Below are 17,271 nucleotides of genomic sequence, written 5' to 3' on the forward strand. Positions count from 1 at the left end.
CTCTCTTTCTTCATTGCAGTCTACTAATTCTTTAATGGTGGTAGGATATTCCTGATCCCCTCTGGATTCCACTGCTTGTATGCCACTGTTAAATCCAGGGCTTTTTCCTGGGGGGAATAGGTGCAGGAACTCCTCCCGTCTCAGTCACCCCTTATCTCTGCTCCCTACCCACCTCTGACCACCGTCCCTTGATTCCACCCCCCTACCAGTACTGCCCCTTTTAGAGAATACAGAACCAAGTATCATTTTGTGGTGCTAAATCATTTGTATGGAACATGTTGATGATAAAAAGAAAAGCAGTAAAATAGATCCCCTGCAGCCAGCAACAATAGAATCCCAGCAATAGATCCCCACACCATAATAAACTCCCCCAGCAACAATGGACTCCACCCCAACAACAATAGATTCCCTGCAGCAACAGTGAACTACCCACAACAAAATATCACAACCAGTAACAAAATATCAATTTCAAACAACATTAGCCCCCCCCCCAGCAGATCCCCCAGCAGCCAATATCAATAGACCCGCCAGCACACCCCACACCCCATGCTATTACATACATTCAGTGATGGAGGTGCCGGAACTGCGTTCCCCCGCGTTCCCGCTGAAAAAAAGCCCTGGTTAAATCTATGCATGCATTTGATCATATCAGCTTGCAGTGAGCTGAGAGACAGAAGCATGTCTTTTATGACAGTGTCCATCACAGGTTGGTGTGAGGTAGGAAAGGATTCAATAGAATCTGGCAGCTCCCTTGTGTCATCCCCTGATTCAGTGACAGGGCTTGCTTCTGGATTGTATCCGTCTCCATCCATCCTAAATTTGGCTTTGGCTGGGCTGCTAGAGGCTGGGGATGGAAGGTAAGACAGTGGGCTGTCAGGGTAGCCCCTATTTGGAGCCACCCCGCCCAATGTGTGTGATTTGGGCTGTGTTTTAGGTGCAGGGATAGATGACGGTCCAGCGCCATTTTGCCTGCCTCTATGCTGTTTAACCACTTCAGCCCCGAAAGATTTTACCCCCTTCCTAACCAGAGCACTTTTTACGACCGCTTTAAATGACAATTGCGCGATCGTCCAACTTTACACCAAAACAAAATTGATGTCCTTTTTTCCCCATAAATAGAGCTTTCTTTTGGGGGTATTTGATCACCCCTGCGGTTTTTTTTTTGCTCTGTAAACAAAAAAAGAGCGACAATTTTGAAAAAAAAAGCAATTTTTTTACTTTTTGCTATAATAAATATCCCCCAAAAATATATAAAAAAAACATTTTTTTTCCTCATTTTAGGCGGATATGTATTCTTCTACATATTTTTGGTAAAAAAAAAAAAATCACAATAAGCGTATATTGATTGGGCTGCGCAAAAGTTATAGCGTCTACAAAATATGAGATCGTTTTATGGCATTTTTATTATAATTTTTTTTTATTAGTAATGGCGGTGATATGCGTTTTTTTTTTATTATTGTGGCTGCAACATTATGGCGGACACATCGGACACTTTTGACACTATTTTGGGATTATTGTCATTTATACAGCGATCAGTGCTATAAAAAACTGATTACTGTGTAAATTACAGGGAAGGGGGTCAAACACTAGGGGGCAATGAAGGGTAGCGTATATTGAACGGGTTGCGCAAAAGTTATAGCGTCTACAAAATATGAGATAGTTTTATGGCATTTTTATTAGAATTCTTTTTTATTAGTAATGGCGGTGATATGCGTTTTTTTTTTAATTTTCTTATTGTGACTGCGACATTATGGCGGACACATCGGACACCTTTGACACTATTTTGGGACCACTGTCATTTATACAGCGATCAGTGCTCATTACTGTGTAAATTACAGGGAAGGGGGTTAAACACTAGGGGGCAATGAAGGGTAGCGTATAATGAATGGGTTGCACAAAAGTTATAGCGTCTACAAAATATGAGATAGTTTTATGGCATTTTTATTATAATTTTTTTTTTTATTAGTAATGGCGGTGATCTGCGTTTTTTTTTTATTGTGACTGCGACATTATGGCGGACACATCGGACACTTTTGACACTATTTTGGGACCATTGTCATTTATACAGCGATCAGTGCTCAATACTGTGTAAATTACAGGGAAGGGGGTTAAACACTAGGGGGCGATGAAGGGGTTAAGTGTGTCCTTCTAACTGTGGGGGGGGGGGTGGGCTACCACTGAGAGAGATCACTGCTCCCGATGACAGGGAGCGGTAGATCACTGTCATGTCACAAGGCAGAACCGGGAAATGCCTTGCTCCGCGACACGACCGTGAGCCCCCGGTAGACATTGAGTCTGCAGGACCCGCGGGCATGGTCACGCTGTACGTGGCAGGCGCGTACCCGCTAGCTCCGCCAATTAAGTGTGTCCTAGGGAGTAATTCTAACTGTGGTGGGGGGGTGGGCTACCACTGACAGAGATCACTGCTCCCGATGACAGGGAGCGGTAGATCACTGTCATGTCACAAGGCAGAACCGGGAAATGCCTTGCTCCGCGACACGACCGTGAGCCCCCGGTAGACATTGAGTCTGCAGGACCCGCGGGCATGGTCACACTGTACGTGGCAGGCGCGTACCCGCTAGCTCCGCCAATTAAGTGTGTCCTAGGGAGTGATTCTAACTGTGGTGGGGGGGTGGGCTACCACTGACAGAGATCACTGCTCCCGATGACAGGGAGCGGTAGATCACTGTCATGTCACAAGGCAGAACCGGGAAATGCCTTGCTCCGCGACACGACCGTGAGCACGGTCACGCTGTACGTGGCAGGCGCGCGCCCGCTAGCTCCGCCCATTAAAGGGGACGTACAGGTATGCCCATTTGCCCATCGCTGCCGATGTATATTGGTGTGCAGCGGTCGGCAAGTGGTTAAGGATGAAGAAGTCCGTTAGGTGCTGCGGCTTCCTTTCCGCCTTTCTTTTTCTGGGCATGATCCCGGGGTGTTCCGGAGCCAGAACGCCTGGAAAAGCAGTTTAAAGTGCGTCCTGGCTGGTCGTTTTGTGCCGCTGTATCCCGCCTGATCAGCGGCGAAAGCAGGCTTAGAATTGTGAAAGCCGTTTGCGCAATTCAGAAAGTACCTTCAGAGGTTTAGTACAGGCTTGAGTATACATTTTTTTGAGAGTCGGAGTCTAACTGGCTTGCGAAAACTGATCCGGTCGACGAAGGCGAAGAGCCAAGAAAGTATCTGGCTTGTTAGCCTTGGTGTAAATTGTGTGACGAGACCTGCCAAGGGCTTTCTCAGCCAACTCAGCTAACAGTTATGCCTCGTACACGCGATTGGACTTTCTGCCAACAAAACCGTGGAATTTTTTTCTTCGAAAGGGTGTTGGCTCAAACTTGTCTTGCATACACACGGCCACACAAGTGTTGGCCAACGATGACAAACGTAGTGACGTACTACATGGTTTTTCAGATCTTTAGCGCCACCCTTTGGGCTCCTTCTGCTAATTTCGTGTTAGTAGAAGTTTGGTGAGTGTCGATTCGCGCTTTTCTTTTTCGCGCTTTTTATTTCGTGCTTTTCAGTTAGTTTCTGAACGGCCGTTCGTCAACCAGACATGTTGCGGAATCGGAGGAGATAACTTGTTATTTATTATTGGCCTTGGAGTTATTGCTTTGACTCTTTTTGGTTGAATAATAATGATTGGATTTGTTATATTTTCTATGTTTTTGGATGCATAGAATGCACTTTTTGGTTAAGTTCTATTGGCAGATAGCATGTTTAATTTTTTTTTGTATTTTTTTTCTTTAACCACTTGAGACCCGCGCTATAGCCGAATGACGGCTACAGCGCGGATCTCCTTTGCCGGGACGACGTCTATTGACGTCGTCCCGTGCACGAGCGGCCTGCGCGCCCCCTGAGGGGCGCGCCCGGCGCGCTCTGTGATCGGCGAGTCTATGAGACTCGCCTGATCACCGATCCGAGCAAGGGGTCGATCCTGACCCCTTATCACGTGATCAGCTGTCAGCCAATGCCAGTGCCACCCAGCAGTGCCCACAATCTGCCTCAACAAAGGTGCTGCACCCCAGTGCCACATATCCGTGCCCATCAGTGTCATCTACCAGTGCCCATCAGTGCCGCCCATCAGTGCCCAGCAGTGCCACCTATCAGAGCCACCTATCAGTGCCCATCAGTCCCATCTATCAGTGGTACCTATCAGTGCCCCTTAGTGCCACCCATCTGTGCCACCCATCTGTGCCACTCATCCGTGCCATCTTATCTGTGCCCATCTTTGCCCATCAGTGCCGCCTTATCTGTACCCATCGGTGCCGCCTTATTGGTGCCTATTAGTGCCGCCTTAACTATGCCTATCAGTGCCCACCAGTGCAGCCTATCAGTGCCCACCAATGCAGCCTATCAGTGCCCACCAATGCAGCCTATCAGTGCCCACCAGTGCAGCCTATCAGTGCCGCCTCATCAGCGCACTTCAATGAAGGAGAAAAATTACCTGTTTGCAAAATTTTATAACAAACTATTAAACATGATTTTTTTTGCATCTTTTTTTGTTTGTTTAGCAAAAAATAAAACTCCCAGCTGTAATTAAATACCACCAAAAGAAAGCTCTATTTGTGGGAAAAAAAATGATAAAAATTTCATTTGGGTACAGTGTTGTATGACCGCGCAATTGTCATTCAAAATGCATCAGCGCTGAAAGCTGAAAATTGGTCTGGGACTGAGGGGGGTTTATGTGCCTAGTAAGCAAGTGGTTAATGCACAATTAAAAAAAATTGTTTAGAATAATACTTGGCTATGTGTTTTACTTTAAATGACAGTTTGGGAGTAGGTAGGTACATTTTAAAAAATAACCAATTTACTTTCTCGTAAAAGCATATATTAAAGGCATTTTTATACAACTAGGTGCGAGGGGCCAAGAGGCAGCAGCAAAAGCATGTGAAAGAGTTCACTGATGAAATTTTCAGGTTAGAAACAATGTAATACAGTAGGTGCCGCCGATATTGTGTTTCCAGCGCGATCCTGTTGCGCTGGTTCCCGGCGGCAGGCTTCTCTAACCAGCGCGATCCCGTTGCGCTGGTTCTCGCATTGGCTGCAATAGGAAAATCTCATTTTCCTATAGTAGCGAGCGAGCGAGAAAGCGGCGATAATGTCGCCTCACTAATGAAGCCTGCATGCCTTCTCGGGGGCATACCAGGCCCTTAGGTCCGGTAGGGATTTTAAGGGGAATCCCCTACGCCGAAAAAAACTGCGTGGGGTCCCCCCCCCAAAATCCATACCAGACCCCTATCGGAGCAACGCAGCCCGGCCGGTCAGGAAAGGGGGTGGGGACGAGCGAGCCCCCCCCCTGAGCCGTACCAGGCCGCGTGCCCTTAACATGGGGGGGTGGGTGCTTTGGGGGAAGGGGGGTGCCCTGTGGCCCCCCAACCCCAAAGCACCTTGTCCCCATGTTGATGAGGACAAGGGCCTCTTCCTAATAACCCTTGCCATTGGTTGTCGGGATCTGCGGGCGGGAGGGGCTTATCGGGATCCGGGAGCCCCCTTTAATAAGGGGGCCCCCGGATACCGCCCCCCCCACCCTATGTGAATGAGTATGACCGTGTCCCTTCACTGAACGTGAGGTATGTTGCTCCTTGGGCTTAGTTACTTACAGGGTGCGACAAAGCGGGGGGCACTATGCAGTTTGGGGCTCGCAAAAATGTGGTGCGTTTTCAGATACGTGGGGGGTGCCATTAACAATTGCTGCCACTGTTACTCGCCTGCGTAATGGCAGTTGACTTTTCTACGTGTCAGGAAAGCGTGCAATTTAGCGTGTATTACATGCATTATTGCGCCATAGGGTGATGCCCCTCAACACGCGGGTTAACACACAATGCAGATCTCTAAATGAGCCCATGGCTGGACTGGGACAGAAATTTGGCCCTGGACTTCATCCAGATCGGCACACTTACATTTTGAGTGTCCCGTCAGCACTCCCTTACATCAGAGTGTCCCATCACCAGCCCCCTTACAACAGAGTGTCCCATCAGCACCCCCTTACATCAGAGTGTCCCATCAGCACCCCCTAAAATCAGAGTGTCCCATCAGCACTCCCTTACATCAGAGTGTCCCATCACCAGCCCCCTTACAACAGAGTGTCCCATTAGCACCCCTTATATCAGAGTGTCCCATTAGCACCCTTTACATCAGAGTGTCCCATCAGCACCCTCTTACATCAGAGTGTCCCATGAGCAGCCCCCTTACATCAGAGTGTCCCATCAGCAACCCCCTTACATCAGAATGTCCCATGAGCAGCCCCCTTACATCAGAGTGTCCCATCAGCACCCCCTTACATCAGAGTTTCCCATCAGCAGCCCCCTTACATCAGAGTGTCCCATCAGCAGCCCCTTACATCAGAGTGTCCCATCAGTACCCCTTACATCAGATTGTCCCATTACCAGCCCCCTTACATCAGAATGTCCCATCAGCACCCCTTACATCAGAGTGTCCCATCAGTAGCCCCCTTACATCAAAGTGTCCAGTCACCAGCCCCCTTACATCAGAGTGGCCCACTGAGCCATCGGCCCACCGGGAAACTCCCGGTAGTCCCGATGGCCAGTACATGCCTGAATGAGCCCTGAGATTCACTGAACTGGAGCACGTATCTGTCGACTCGTTGCATGCCAGTGACTGCATTTCAATGTTCTTAGCATTTCCTAACAGTTGATATTTGGAATGAATGTCCAACTTCCCCTTTGCCATTCTCATTAGGGAAGTAATAGTATAAATTAGGAAGTCCTTGTTACCCAATAATGGTTTGACCCAAGAGATCCTAATTCCAATAAACTTGTAAGTTTGAAGGAATGGATGTTGCAAAACCTATAAAAAATAATATATATTTATCATTTATTATACATTCATAAATAAATGTAATATATTTTTTTTTAAATACATTTCTGTTGCAGTTACTATATTTTATGTATAAGATATACTTATACTGTATACAGTGCCTTGAAAAATATTCATACCCCTTGAGATCTTCCACATTTTGTCATGTTACAACCAAAAACGTAAATATGTATTTTATTGGGATTTTATGTAATAGACCAACACAAAGTGGCACATAATTGTTGTGAAGTGGAAGGAAAATTATAAATGATACAAATAAATATGTGAAAAGTGTGTGTGTGGGGGGGGGGATTTGTATTCAGCCCCCTTTACTCCGATACCCTCAACTAAAATCTAGTGGAACCAATTGCCTTCAGAAGTCACCTAATTAGTAAATAGAGTCCACCTGTGTGTAATTTAATCTCAGTATAAATGCAGCTGTTCTGTGAAGCCCTCAAAAGTTTGGAGAACCTTAGTGAACAATCAGCATCTCGAAGGCCAAGGAACACACCAGACAGGTCAGCGATAAAGTTGTGGAGAAGTATAAAGCAGGGTTAGGTTATAATTATATCCCAAGCTTTGAACATCTCACGGAGCTCTGTTCAATCCACCATCGGAAAATGGAAAGAATATGGCACAACTGCAAACCTACCAAGACATGGCCGTCCACCTAAACTGACCGGGCCGGGCAAGGAGAACATTCATCAGAGAAGCAACCAAGAGGTCCATGGGAACTCTGGAGGAGCTGCAGAGATCCACAGCTCAGGGGAGGAGAATCTGTCCACAGGACAACTATTAGTCGTCTCTCCACAAATATGCCCTTTATGGAAGAGTGACAAGAAGAAAGACATTGGAGAAAGAAAGTCATAAGAAGTCCTGTTTGCAGTTTCTGAGAAGCCATGTGGGGAACACAGCAAACATGTGGAAGAAGGTGCTTTTTGGCCTGAAAAACAAAACTCTATGTGTGGGGGGGAAAACTAACACTGCACATAACCCTGAACACACCATCCCTACTGTGAAACATGGTGGTGGCAGCATCATGTGGTGGGGATGCTTTTCTGCAGCAGGGACAGGGAAGCTGGTCAGAGTTGATGGGAAGATGGATGGAGACAAATACAGGACAATCTTAAAAGAAAACCTGTTAGAGTCTGCAAAAGACCGGGGCGGAGGTTCACCTTCCAGCAGGACAACGACCCAAAACATACAGCCAGAGCTACAATGGAATGGTTTACATCAAAGCATATTCATGTGTAAGCCCTTGTACTGTATTGTTTCTGTCCTCATGCTGACAGCGTGAGGAGAGAAAAAGAGAGCTGTTAGCCCTTGTACACACGGTCGGACATTCCGACAACAAAATCCGTCTGATTTTTTCTGACGGATTTTGTCCGAAACTGGTGTTGCATACACACGGTCGGACAAAGTTGTCGGAAAATCCAATAGTTCAGAACGTGATGACGATATTTCGTTAGGATGGGACTACGTTCAGGCTAGTAGGCAATAGCTTTGGGTGTAGGAATTTGTATCTGAGCATGCGTGGCACTTTGTCCGATCGGAATTCTCTACACATGATCGGACAAAGTCCCATCGGATCATGTTGTCGGAAAATGTTATAGACAAGTTGGAAAACTTGGTCCGACGGATACTCTGACGGAAACAGTACGATGTAGACCACACACAGTCGGATTATCCGACAACACGGTCCGATCGGACACCTTCCGTCGGAATGTCCGACCGTGTGTACAAGGGCTTAGAACGGCCCAGTCACAGTCCAGACCTAAATCCCATTGAGAATCTGTGGCAAGACTTGAAAATTGCCATTCACAGATGCTCTCCATCCAATCTGACAGAGCTTGAGATATTTTACAAAGAAGAATGGGCAGAAATGTCCCTCTACAGATGGGCAACGCTGGTAGAGACACCCCCAAAAAGACTTGCAGATGTAATTGCAGAGAAAGGGGGTTCTACAAAGTATTGACTCCGGGGGGCGCCATACAAATGTACCACCCCCCCCCCCCCCCCGACACTTCTCACATATTTATTTGTAAAAAAAAATTTGAAAACCATTTATCATTTTCCTTCCACTTCACAATTATGAGCCACTTTGTGTTGGTCTATCACATAAAATCCCAATAAAATACAGTATATATATATATATGTGTGTATATATATATATATATATATATGTGTGTATATATATATATATATATATATATTGAATGAATTAACCACTAGCCGACCACCCGTCGTCATTCTACGGTGGCAGGTCGGCTCTCCTGCGCAAATCGCCGTAGCTGTACGTCAGCCCTTTATACAGCTATGGCGTGTGTGTGCCCGCTGCATGGCAGGGGGGCCCGATGTGCGATCGTGGGCACGAGAGCCAGAAAGAGGAGAGGAGAGACAGATTGTCTGTTCCTGCTAGCTAGGAGCAGCAATCTGTTTCACATTCCCCCCCACAGTTAGAAACACACACTGAGGGAACACACTTAACCACTTGATCGCCCCCCAGTGTTAACCCCTTCCCTGGCAGTGACCTTTATACAGTAATCAGTGCATTTTTATAGCACTGATCGCTTTATAAATGTCACTGGTCCCCAAAAAGTTTCGAAAATGTCCAATCTGTCCGCCCGCAATGTCGCAGTCCTGCTAAAAATTGCAGATTGCCACCATTACTAGTAAATAAAAAAATGCCATAAATCTATCCCCTATTTTGCAGAAGCTATAACTTTTGCGCAAACCAATCAATATACGCTTTTTGTAATTTTTTTTTTTTACCAAAAATATGTAGAAGAATACATATTGGCCTTTTGGGGGGATATTTATTGCAGCAAAATGTAAAAAAAATAGCGCAAAAAAATAAAAATTGCAGAGGCGATCAAATACCACCAAAAGAAAGCTCTATTTGTGGGGGGGGGGGGGGGGAATGCACATTTGGGTACGGCGTCACATGTCTGCACAATTGTCAGTTAAAGCGACGCAGTGTCGTATCGCAAAAAAAAATGGCCTGGTCATTAAAGGGGGACAAATCCTTCCGTGGCTGAAGTGGTTAAAAAAAAAAAAAAAAAACAATCCGTAAAGTTAGCCCACTTTTTTTGTATAATGTGAAAGATGATGTTACGCCGCGTGAATCGTGATCTTTATTCTAAGCAAAAAAAAAAAAATCGGGATTCTCATTTTAGCCAAAATTGTGCAGATCTATCCCCAGTGGGGACACTGACAGCAAAAAAAAAAAATCCCAAAGGGGTTCAAACTCTTTCCTACTCCAAAGCTAAAAAAAAAAAAAAAAAAAAAAAAGCATAGTTACACTTTAGAAAACGAAACTTTGTAAACTGTGTAAAGCTCCAGTCAGTACATGCACAAAGTTTCAGTTTGTATCATCTTGTCCCAAGGTTTCCTGCCAAAATGAATTGTGACCATTATTCCCGGAATCATCAAATGTTACATTCTCAAATGTTGAAATAACAACTATGATTTCATTGTAACCAAATAACCATAAAACAAAAAAAAACATAAAACAAAAAAAAACATAAAACAAAAAAAAAATATGTTTATCTGATCCTGGGAAACTCTTTGCTGTGCTGAAAAACTCTAATTTATTGTCAACAATGCTTGTCCTATAAAAAAAACAACACATGTTTTTCCTTTAATAATGAACTTTTTGTACATGGTGATGGAACGTTGTGGGTCATTCTGATGTACCGTAAAGATTAACCATTTGTCTTCTGGGCCAATTCTAACACTTCTCTCCTACATGTAAAAATATATATATATATATTTTTTTTTAAATTGAGCTGGAAACCACCCAATCATTATATTATATTATATTTTATATATATATATACAGGGCTTGTTTTCTCAAAGAATAGGCGCAGGAACCCCTCCCTTCTGAAGCACCCTTTGTCTCTGCCCCTTACCCACCTCTGAGCACCATCCTTTGGTCCCACCCCCTTCCCACCTCCCAGTACCACCCCTTTTAGAGAATATAGAGAATCATTTTGTGCTACTAAGTAATTTCATTTGTATGGAATTTGATAGACCCCACCCCAGCAACAGTAGACCCCACCAGCAACAAAAGACCTGACCCCAGCAACAAAATACCAACCCAGCAACAATAGACTCCCAGCAGCAAAAACAGATCTCCCAGCAGCCACCATCAATTGACCCTCCAGCAGCCAGCAACAATAGACCCTCCGGCAGCCAGCAACAATAGACCCTCCGGCAGCCAGAAATAATAGACCCTCCGGCAGCCAGAAATAATAGACCCTCCAGCAGCCAGAAACAATAGACCCTCCAGCAGCCAGCAACAATAGACCCTCCAGCAGCCAGAAATAATAGACCCTCCAGCAGCCAGAAATAATAGACCCTCCAACAGCCAGAAATAATAGACCCTCCAGCAGCCAGCAACAATAGACCCTCCAGCAGCCAGAAATAATAGACCCTCCAACAGCCAGCAACAATAGACCCTCCAGCAGCCAGAAATAATAGACCCTCCAGCAGCCAGCAACAATAGACCCTCCAGCAGCCAGAAATAATAGACCCTCCAACAGCCAGCAACAATAGACCCTCCAGCAGCCAGAAATAATAGACCCTCCAGCATTCCTTTATCATAAAATACAACAAGTGCTGGAGGTGCTAGAACTGTATTCCCCCACGTTCCTGCTGAAAAAAGCCATATATATATATATATATATATATATATATATATATATATATGTATATATATATATATATATATATATATATATATATATATATATATATATATATATATATATATATATATATATATATATATACATATATATATTTATATATTAGCAGAGGCCCTAGAGAATAAAATAGTGGGGGTTGCAATTGTTTATGTCACGCAGTATTCGCACAGGAATTTTTTTAACGCATTTTTTGGGGAAAACTATACTTTCATAAATTTTATTGCACACAAACATGATATTATACCCAATTGATTGGTAAAATAGAAAATATGATGTTACGCCGTGTAAATAGACACCTAACATGGTATGCTTTACAATTGCGCACGCCTGTGGAATAGCGCCAAACTACGGTTCTAAAGACTCTCCATAGGTGACGCTTTAAATGCCTTTAGGGCCAGTTCACACCATAGAAACACAGTCCAGATACGTTCTAGATGCCCTTCTTGCTTGCGCTTTTTGACCCGTTTTTAATGCGTTTCAGTGCATTTTTGATTTTTTTTGGTGCAGTTTCCCCCCCTCCCCTCTTTTTTATTAAGCTTAAGGTTGCATTCACACTAGATATGTGTGGTTTTCGTTGCAAATTAAAATTCGGACAAACTTTTGTTTTTCGGAAATTCTGATGCATCCGAAATTTCCAAATTACAATAGTACCAGATTTGAACGAATCTGAAATAATGAAAAAAAAAAAAATTCTGACGAAATTCATACATTTCGGAATAGTTTTTAAATACTTTTCGAATTCGAATCATTTTTAGATTCGGATTCGAAAAACTTTTTGAAAATTGAATAGTTTTACAATTTCTAAAGAGAATAAAAATCTATTTTATTCTCTGTGAAAATTGGAAAACTGTTGGAATTAGAAAACTATTCGAAATTGATTTGAAAACTCTTCGCAAACTTTTCAAATCGATCCAAATTTGGATTAAAAAATTTGAATCGATTCGAAAAAACAAAACGAATTCCGAGAAGGAATTAAAGGAGTGAATAAAATTGAACTAAATGAATATATGTAAATAACGAATCGGAAAAAAAACAAAACAAATGTTTTCGTTCTGCACAAGCCTAATTCGCGCTTTAGCGTTTTGAATTGCAGACCCATTTTCCGCGAATCCGCCTGCGATTTGAAAGCGCTGATGTGTAAATGACAAATCGTGGGACTCGCATTTGAGATGCCACGCATTTGAATGGCACCTCAAATCGTGGCGCGGGTCTGCCACGATTGTCACGTGATAAATCATGCCTGCAATTGCGTATCACCCCAGAAGTAGCTCCAGAACTTTTTTTTTGGGTGACATGATTCCCGCGATGCGCATGGGCGTCCGCAGAACTTTTTTTTTTTGGGTGACATGATTCCCACGATGTGTGTGGCTGCGCTTGCAGCCCGAGTTGTTGTAACAGGGAGGAACATGCTCATCTAAAGGGATGCCAGGGATGTGTTCTGTCACTCATGGCTCACCACTCAATCCCTTACACTCTCTGCTCTCAGTGCATATTAAAGGGTTTGCTAGACAGAAAGATATTGAAAGACTAATTGACATAAGACAAATAATAATAATAATAATAATAATAATAATATAATAATAATAATAATAATAATAATAATAATAAATAATAATAATAAGACAAATTGTAGACACAGGCATAAAGGAAAGGATTTTTTTTTTCTTTTACTTTGGTTATGCTTTAAAGGGGTTGTAAATCTTCGTGTTTTTTCACCCTCTGGGCCACTCTGTGCAAAACGAGCTGCACAGTGGAGGCAAGTATGAAATGTTTGCTATTTAAAAAAAATAAAATAAAATGTAACCCTTACAATCACTTTAAGCAATAATTATTCCTCTTCTGTGCTATCCCTGCGCTCCAACTGCACAGATATAATACGTTAGTAGAATTAACTTGGCCTCAAAAAGAAAATACTTGTGGTTTCTTACTCATAAATTCACTTTATAGTGTTTTTGTATTTTAGACAGTGCTGTGGTTGTTGCATACAAATAAAAGAACTCCAAATACGTCAAACATTCTGTGCTGTAACTCATTGCATCTGAAAGATTTGTGCAACAATGTTTCTAAATGGCAACAAAGATATCAAAATAGAGTGAGGGAAGAAAAGAGTATTGGACCCCCCCTGCTGATTCTGTAAGTTTTGCCCTCTGACAGAGAAATGATCAGTCGATCAGGTTAATGGTCGGTTTATTTTAACAGCGAGAGACAGAATAACAGCAAAACTATCCAGAAAAACGCATTTCAAAAAAGTGCTAAATTGATTTGCATTTTAATGAGTGAAAAAAGTATTTGGGCCCCTTGAAACATGACTTGGTAGTTGGTGGAGAAACCCTTGTTGGCGATCACGGAGCTAAGATGTTTCTTGTAGTTGGCCACCAGGTTCGCACACATCTCAGGAGGGATTTTGTCCCCTTCGCAGATCCTCTCCAAGTCATGTAATGTTTAGAGGCTGGTGTTTGGTAACTCGAACCTTCAGCTCCCTCCACATATTTTCTATGGGATTAAGGTCTGGAGACTGGCTAGGCCGCTCCAGGTCTGGAGACTGGCTAGGCCGCTCCAGGTCTGGAGACTGGCTAGGCCGCTCCAGGTCTGGAGACTGGCTAGGTTACTCCAGGTCTGGAGACTGGCTAGGTCGCTCCAGGTCTGGTGACTGGCTAGGCCGCTCCAGGTCTGGAGACTGGCTAGGCCGCTCCAGGTCTGGAGACTGGCTAGGTCGCTCCAGGTCTGGTGACTGGCTAGGCCGCTCCAGGTCTGGAGACTGGCTAGGCCGCTCCAGGTCTGGAGACTGGCTAGGCCGCTCCAGGTCTGGAGACTGGCTAGGCCGCTCCAGGTCTGGAGACTGGCTAGGCCGCTCCAGGTCTGGAGACTGGCTAGGCCGCTCCAGGTCTGGAGACTGGCTAGGCCGCTCCAGGTCTGGTGACTGGCTAGGCCACTCCAGGTCTGGAGACTGGCTTTTCAATTGGTCCGGTGGCAGGGGAAGGAGAGGGGGGGCGAACTTCCCGGAAGCGGGGAAGCGGACCTGTCATAAATGGGTCCCCTTTCTCCGCTACCCCTGAAAAGCGCCAAATGTGACATGGGAGGGGGGAGGAAGCATGTAAGCGGAAGTTCCACTTTTGGGTGGAGATCAGCTTTAACCGCTTAAGGACCACCTCACGCCGATATACGTCAGCAGAATGGCACAACTGGGCACAAGCATGTACAGGTACATTGCCCTTTAAGAGCCCAGCCGTGGGTCGTGTGAGCGCCGGCGGCGGTGCACTCGCAACCTGGTCCTGAGCTCCGTGACCACTCCTCGTGACCTATTAACACGATCGGCGCTGGTGTCCCGCGATCAGGTCACAGAGCTGAAGAACGGGGAGAGATAAGTGTAAACAAACCTCTCCTCGTGCTTTCTAGTGAGCCTGTCACTGATCGTCTGTTCCCTCTCATAGGGAACGACGATCAGTGACATCACACGCCAAGCCACGTCCCCTACAGTAAGAAACACACATTAAGTCACACTTAACCCCTTCACTGCACCCTAGTGTTAACCCCTTCACTGCCAGTGCCATTTTTACAGTAATCAATGCATTTTTAATCACACTGATCACTGTATTAACCACTTAAGGACCAGGCCTCTTTTTCAAAAACTGTTTTTTTTGCTAGAAAATTACTTAGAACTCCCAAACATTTTATATATTTTTTTTCTAACACCCTAGAGAATAAAATGGCGGTCATTGAAATACTTTTTTTTACACCGTATTTGTGCAGCGGTCTTACAAGCGCACTTTTTTTTGAAAAAATGCACTTTTTTGAATAAAAAAATAAGACAACAATAAAATTAGCCCAATTTTGTTTTATATTGTGAAAGATAATAGTATGCCAAGTAAATTGATACCCAACATGTCAAGCTTCAAAATTGCGCCCGCTCGTGGAATGGCGTCAAACTTTTAGCCTCAAAAATCTCCATAAGCGACATTTAAAAAATTCTACAGGTTGCATTTTTTGCGTTACAGAGGAGGTCTAGGACTAGAATTATTGCTCTCGCTCTACCGATCGCGGCGATATCTCACATGTGTGGTTTGACCACCGTTTTCATATGCGGGCGCTACTCACGTATGCGCCCGCTTCTTTGTGCAAGCTTTTTTTTTTTTCTTATTTATTTTAATTGATTTTATTTATTTTATTTATTATTATTCCTATTACAAGGAATGTAAACATCCCTTGTAATAGAAAAAAGCATGACAGGTCCTCTTAAATATGAGATCTGGGGTCAAAAAGTCCTCAGATCTCATATTTGGGCTAAAATGCAAAAAAAAAAAAAGAAAATCTGACATTTAAAAAAAAAAATACCTTTAAGAGGTATGGGCGGAAGTGACGTTTTGACGTCGCTTTCGCCCTCCTATGGTATAGAGACGAGTGGGGGCCATCTTAGCCTCACTTGTCTCTATGCCCAGCTAGGAAGAGGACCCGATCGCCTCCGCCGCTACCGACGGCTCCGCTAAGCGGTGGAAGGTGCGGGAGGGCGGCGGGAGGGGGGGTGGCACCTCTCCCGCCGCCGATAGCGGTGATCTTGCGGCGAATCCGCCGCGGAGACCACCGTTATCGTACAGCCGACCGCAGCCTGAAGAGATGGATATCTTGGTTGTGGCAGCAGCTGCTGCCGTTACAGAGATATCCCTCTTCAAAAAAAAAACGTACATCCCCGTGAGGCGGTCCACAAGTAGTTAATGCCAATGGTTCCATGTGTAAAAATTGTCCGACGTGTCTGCCATAATGGCGCAGTCACAATAAAAATTTGCGATTGCCGCCATTACTAGTAAAAAAAAAATGATTAATAAAAATGCCATAAAACTATCCCCTATTTTGTAGATGCTATAACTTTTGTGCAAATCAATCAATAAAAGCTTATTGCGAATTTTTTTTTTTTTTTACCAAAAATATGTAGAAGAATACATATCGGCCTAAACCAAGGAAAAAAAAATGTTTTTTTATATATTTTTTGGGGATATTTATTATAGCAAAAAGTAAAAAATATCGCATTTTTTTTCAAAATCGTCGCTCTATTTTTGTTTATAGCGCAAAAAATAAAAACCCGAAGAGGTGATCAAATACCACCAAAAGAAAGCTCTATTTGTGGGAAAAAAAGGACGCCAATTTTGTTTGGGAGCCACGTCGCACGACCGCGCAATTGTCAGTTAAAGCAACGCAGTGCCAAATCGCAAAAAAAAAGGGGCCTGGTCCTTTAGCTGCAAAATGGTCTGGGGCTTAAGTGGTTAAAATGCAAATCAATTTATAACTTTTTTGAAATGCGTTTTTCTGGATTTTTTTGTTGCTATTCTGTCTCTCAATGTTAAAATAAACTAACCAATAAAATGATAGACCGATCATTTCTTTGTCAGTGGGCAAATGGACAAAATCATCAGGGGATCAAATACTTTTTTTTTCCCTCAATGTAATATAACTACAAAAGTTTTGTAGCTATATTATTTTGATACCTTTGCTTCCACTTTGTAACAAAAACATTACTGTGCAAAAAAAAAAAAAAGGAAAAAACATTTCCTAGGCAAACAAACATCACATAAAATATAAAAAATTCAATATAAAATATAAATGTAATTATTATTTTATATCATTTGACGTAATTATATATATATATATATGTTTGTTTTTCACAGGAAATATATATTTTTTAAAGTATCGTACAGCGATGGTATATTGAAGATATATTGATGTCTAGCAACGATATATTATTTCGACCAATTTGGAA

This window comes from Lithobates pipiens, unplaced genomic scaffold (genome assembly GCF_037356315.1).
Source record: "Lithobates pipiens isolate NorthernLeopardFrog02 unplaced genomic scaffold, aLitPip1_a1.2 Scaffold_27, whole genome shotgun sequence".
Lineage (NCBI taxonomy): Eukaryota > Metazoa > Chordata > Amphibia > Anura > Ranidae > Lithobates > Lithobates pipiens.